Genomic DNA, 5884 nt, shown 5'->3' on the forward strand with positions numbered 1-5884 from the left:
CAAACCCCTCCCCTCTGGCTGGAACCCTGAGCCCCTCTTGGCCAGAGGAGCCTTGGCCCACCTGTGCCAAGCTGAGCCACTGGCCTGCCCTTCCGAGCCGTGCTGGCCCAATCCCCAGGCAGGCTCGTGCATCAGCCTAAGCACTGAGAACCGGGCCACTGGCCAGCCCAGGCTGCTGGCCCAACCCCCGGGGCTGACACAAGCTGCCCCTGGCTGCCAGCTGGAGCAGAGCCCCCCCCAACTTTTGGGGTAAGGGGGAGCGAGGGTGGGGCCTTGGGGAAAAGTCTGGGTGGAGGCGATGGCCTGGGTTAGGGTTCAAAGAAGAGCCACAGGAATGATTAAGGAATTAGAGAACATGCCTTATATGGATAGTCTCTGAGTCTATTTATCTTAACAAGGACAAGGTTAAGGGGTTAAAAGGTGACAAAACTACAGTTTGTAATCATAGAAGATTAGGGCTGGAAGAGATCTCAGGAGGTCATCTAGTCCAACCCGCTACTCAGAATACCTTCATGGGGAATACATATTTAATAATAAGCTGTTCAACTGAGCAGAGAAAGGTGTAACACAATCCCACCTGGAAGCTGAAGCTAGACACATTCAGACTGGAAATAAGGTGTGAATTTTTAACGGTGAAAGTAATTAATCATTGGGACAACTTAACAAGTGTCGTGAGGGTTTCTCCATCACTGCGAATTTTCAAATCACAAAGTGATGTTTTTCTAAAAGAATATTCTCTAGGAATGATTTTGGGAAGTTCTATGGCCTGTGTTATACAGGAAGTCATATGAGATGATCATAATGGTCCCTTCTGGCCTTGGAATCTATGAATTAGCAAAGAGAGTATGGTATGTATCACGACCCCCTTCAAAAGTGATGGTAGCAGATAAACTGTGTTCACGATTTTGAATTTCTGCTAAGTGATGGTACCTGCTGTTCTGCATAATTTCCAGTTAATCCCTAAATACCTGCATCTGTGTGGGTAACCCCACCCACTAATAAGCTGCAAACAAAAAAAAATCACAGGTCAGATGTTCTCTATCTAGTAATACCTGGAAGCAAACGCAAAACCTACATTGTTTTCTGACAAGCTGTTCATGACACATCATGTTGCAGTTTGATGGAACAAGACATTTTTCCATGTGTGCCACCCACTGTTAAATGTGCATAAGGCATGCTTTCTCTGACTTTGCTAAACAGACAGCAGCTGTTTGGAGCTTAATACACTTACTGTTGTCCAAACATTTTCGGAAATGTGGCGAGTGCTCCCTTAGAAAAATAGATTAAAGGTCTCAGAAATAAACATCCCACCTAAAATGTTTCCTCAAGTTCCAGTAGTTAAAGGCATCCTTTCCATCCACCCATTAAGTGTTATTTTCACAGCCACATATGAAGTACAGCATCGCTGACTCCCAGAAAATCCCCCAATGTTGTCCTTTCAGGATCCCCATCATACAGGTTTTTCAAGTCTACTTATTGAGATCCAGGCCACTTTCAACCTCATAATTGCCTGGCAGAATGCAGCAGATGAGTCTTTGTACATCTTTGCATCTGATGAAGCGAGCTGTAGCTCACGAAAGCTCATGCTCAAATAAATTGTTAGTCTCTAAGGTGCCACAAGTACTCCTTTTCTTTGTACTTCAGACACCTGAAAATTATATCAATTGTTCTTAAAGAGTCTACAGAACTGCATTCAGACCCATGGTTTTCTGCAGTATTCAAGCTTTTAGCAACTGCTGCAATTTTACAAGAGGTATTGTTCAGCTAGGGTCATTCTGCTTTGGCTTTTAGTAAAAACACTGCAAGGATATTACAAAATTCATAATGCCTATTGAACTACATCTTTAGGGTGGCAAGGAGAGTGAACTTATCGCCCCCTACATTTTTAAATTAGAATTCTTTTCTATTTCGTAAGTATTAGCAGCAAACATGGGGTGATGAAACTTTCAAAATCCTGAATTTTGGTGGGTGTATCTTTGATTTTTGTTTAGCTTGAATCAAAAGCAAAGGCTGAATAATGTTTGACCACTCAAAAGGGAATTGGAAATTGCATACTTCAAGCACACCTTTGAACAATCTTCTTCTGTTATTACGGCATTAACAAAAGGCTCCGGGATACCTATGGTTATCGCTACCTACTTTCTTGGGAAGAGAAACTGAAAAAATGAAAAGACCCAACAAAAGACTAGATATGATGGAAGGAGATTGTTGTGAAGGAGATGTCCTGGATTTCTTTTCTTGTTTTTTTTTTTTTTAAAATCTGTTGCCAAGAAACCTAGGACCTACTTTACACAAGAAACTTTCCTGGATCCATTTCTTGTAATGATCCTAATTGCAGCTCAATTGGTGTGTGGACAAAAAATCCTTCTCCACGTTTAGTAAAATGAAAGGTTCCATCAGAATGAGCACATCTGCATGTGCTAAAAATGGAAATGTGAGAGCAGTGACAATCTATTAGACAAATATTTCTTTTTTGGAGGGGAGAAAAATCTAGAAGCACAAGGGCTGGCCCACATAAAATGGAGTAGATAAAAGAATGCATCAGAAGTTTTCTTTGCAAAAGACGTGCACAATAGTTGAAAGCATATTTTATGCTGCATTGTTGTACTGTAGATCTGGCATTATAAAAGTCTCCGTTAGCTATTCTGTTTGAAAGAACATGCACGTGGATCAGGTTAAAGTTGATATGGAAATGTCAAAATAGCCACATGCGTTGTCCAATATTGATTAGAGGATGGTGGCAAGGAAGGAGGGGTTGGGGCAAACTGAAATCCACATTTTATTAAATATATTTGCCATAAGGGTTAGTTAGCAGTCATCTCTGAACCTGTCAATCACTTTCCTTTAGAAACCTACACTGTTGCCCTCTCTCTGGGAGGCCCAATCACTTTCTTCAGTTAGATATGACTAACGCATACTATTGGTTGGATTTTATGGACTTTGAGAACAACTGTTCTCAGAATTCCTTAAGATTCTCCAGTGCTCAAAAGCCTTAACTAGATTCAATTAGAGAAAACTAGGGTAAGAGTTACGTTATATGCAGCTTAAAAGATTTTTGAATTTGTACTGCACCTTTAAACAGAGAACATTCCCGCTCGTTGCTTCAGAGGCTGCCATTTTGTGTCCAGAGTCAGCCTATTACAGAGGAGACTCTCTCTCTCTCTCATAGAAATCTTACATTTGTTCTCTCGATGATGGTGTTCTCTTAATACAAAATACGACCCATTATCACCAAAATTAGAGCACAGCTCTTTGTGTATGGGAAAACATAACTAAAGTTAGATTTTTTTAAACACCCAGACTGTACCTATTCTAGGGTTGGGAGGAAACACTTAGGGATATAAGAGAAAGCCAGGCTGCAAAGTTCCAAACTAATTTCTCCTAGAGTTCAAGGAGTTTTGGATCTTAAAAACAAAACAGAAAACCCCAAAATTGTTGCAGTTTGAAGCCCCAAGCACAATATACAATTTCTCAGATCCCTCCAATCACTTCCTCTTCACTCAAAGCCCAGTGGGAGTCCTCAAAGGACTTGAAAAGGACTGGTCTTAATATTTTGGTGGCTTTCCTTCTTCCTGATTTATAGTCTTACTCTCTTCAACGGCTTGATTTTTATTAAATATCATATCCCAAATCACTAAAGGCCAGCGCTTCAGCTGGTATAAATCACTACAGTTCCTTTCACTGAAGCTGAGGATGTGGCCCAGCCTTTAAATGCAATAAGAGCAGGTACCCTGCTATTTGCATGTACTTAGAACAGCAGTGGCTGCTTTTTGTAGACTGACTGTTACATACTTTACTCTACAGTTCATTCAAAAAGTGTGGTTGCCTTAGAAACCACTACAGTACAGGATAATTCTGAGATATTAGGGTCCTAACTGACAGAATCACTCATTAATGGCTTGTGTGAACGTAGTATTTCCATAAATCCAAAAAGATATATTGCGGGGCAGGTTTCTAATTTGAAATTGGGGTGTGGAGAAAGGTGACAGATTAGTCTTTTGACAACTACAGAGATCTATGTCACATTAAGTATTAATTCAGCCAGCATTGTAAGGGTTAAAGCTGTGGGAGGAGAAAAACTGTAGGTGATTGGAGGATCTGAGACCCTGAGGTGGCAGTGGTCTTCTGGGTCAGAATTTAGTTGCAGCTCTGCCAGCATGAAGCAAAGCAATATGCATGTCTCGAATTCCAGATGCCTGCGTGGTGGGCATTTCCCCATTTGTGTAAAGTGCTTCATTTACACCAATAAATCAGCTTTTGCCTAATGCGAGCCTTCCAGAAACATTGCTACTTGCCTGCATAAAGGTGATGATTTCCTATGCTAAATGCATAACACGAGCTCCTGCATGGAATGTGCCCTATTCCAGCTAGTAAAAGCTTGAAAACTGGAGACAAAAAACAACACCCTTGAGCCAAATTCTCAGCTGATGTAAATCAGCATTAGCTGCATTGTCTCCAGTGCTGCTAACCTAGTTTACACCAGAGAAAGACTGGGCCGTTTCAGTACATTTCAGGTACATGTATAGTGTGTTCATTGAATACTTTAAAGCAACTAAAACATTAATTATATTGGAGAGCAAGGCAAATCTTACCCCCTCTTTCACCCCTCTGCTCCCCCAAGGCCTACTTCAAGAATAATATCTATAGGGAATCACCACAAAGAGAGGCCATTTGGATGGCTAGTAGGGATGGCAGATATTTACTTAGCTACTTTTTTTTATTTTGAACTGTAGAAAGTCATTTAGAACCATCAGTTTATGTCCCTAGTTGGCCTAAGTGCATATTTTTAATACTGATCCCCTCATACTCTTTCCATCCCTGCACTTCACTGCTTGTACACTCAGTTGTTTCATCTTCTAGGAACATAAACCGTCCAGGATCCAACCAGTGGTTCATCTGGCCTACAATACTGTTCCAGGCGCTACAGAGGAAAGTGCAAGAAGCCCTGGAGCAGTTAGTTATGAGGTAATCTGTCCCTGGGGATGATTTATGTTTTAACCTCTTTTGTTTATTTATTTTTAGTATTTACTGTTGTGATTCTGAATATTCTTGTTATTCACATCAATGTCGAATCCAATTTGGCTCTGCGGTCCACAGGCTAACTGTACATGGTGTCAAATGGATTTCCTTTTATCAGTTTTCAATTTGCCATTATCAGAAATTATATTACAAGATCTTCCTGGCAGAGCTTTCTGGTATGTTTGTGCAGTGCTTACCACAATTGGTCCACACTGCAAGTAATCGACATTAATAACAACTTTAGCCACATTCACACTACCTGTGTGTTTGCTTCCTGCAAACACTTGACAGATTATGTTTTACTTGCATCAGCCCTTGCAGAAACTGAGTTTTAAGCAGACTTGGGTGAGTATTTGCAAGGGAAATAGTATATTTTATATGGGCTGTGAAACTCCCTAATATAGCAGGGCAACAGAGTCCTCAAAACGCCTCACTTGATCCTTGGCAAAGTGGGAGTTGAATGAGCCAGACTAAGATCTGTCTGACTGCACCCTTTAAAACTAGCACCTTGCAGACGCATGGGTGGGAGCACACATTAAGACTTGTAATGGCTGGGTGCAGGATTGTAAATAGTAGATATGTGTATGCTGTGATAAAAAATCTGAGTCACAGAGACGAGTCTAGGTTAGCTGACTTTGGCTGGCAAGGCTTGGGCTGCGGGGGGTAAAAATTGCCATGTTGATGCATGGGCTTGGCCTGGAGGGAGCCCAAGCTCTGAGACCCTCCCCCTCGAGGGGTTTCAGAGCCGGGGTTCTAGCCCGAGCACCAACATTGCAGTTTAGGGTCCCTCAGCCCAAAACCCAGTCAGCTGGTCCTGGCCAGCCACGGCCGTGCCATGGGTCTTCTATTGCAGTGGGGATGTACC

Source organism: Lepidochelys kempii, chromosome 9, assembly GCF_965140265.1.
Source record: "Lepidochelys kempii isolate rLepKem1 chromosome 9, rLepKem1.hap2, whole genome shotgun sequence".
Taxonomy (NCBI): domain Eukaryota; kingdom Metazoa; phylum Chordata; order Testudines; family Cheloniidae; genus Lepidochelys; species Lepidochelys kempii.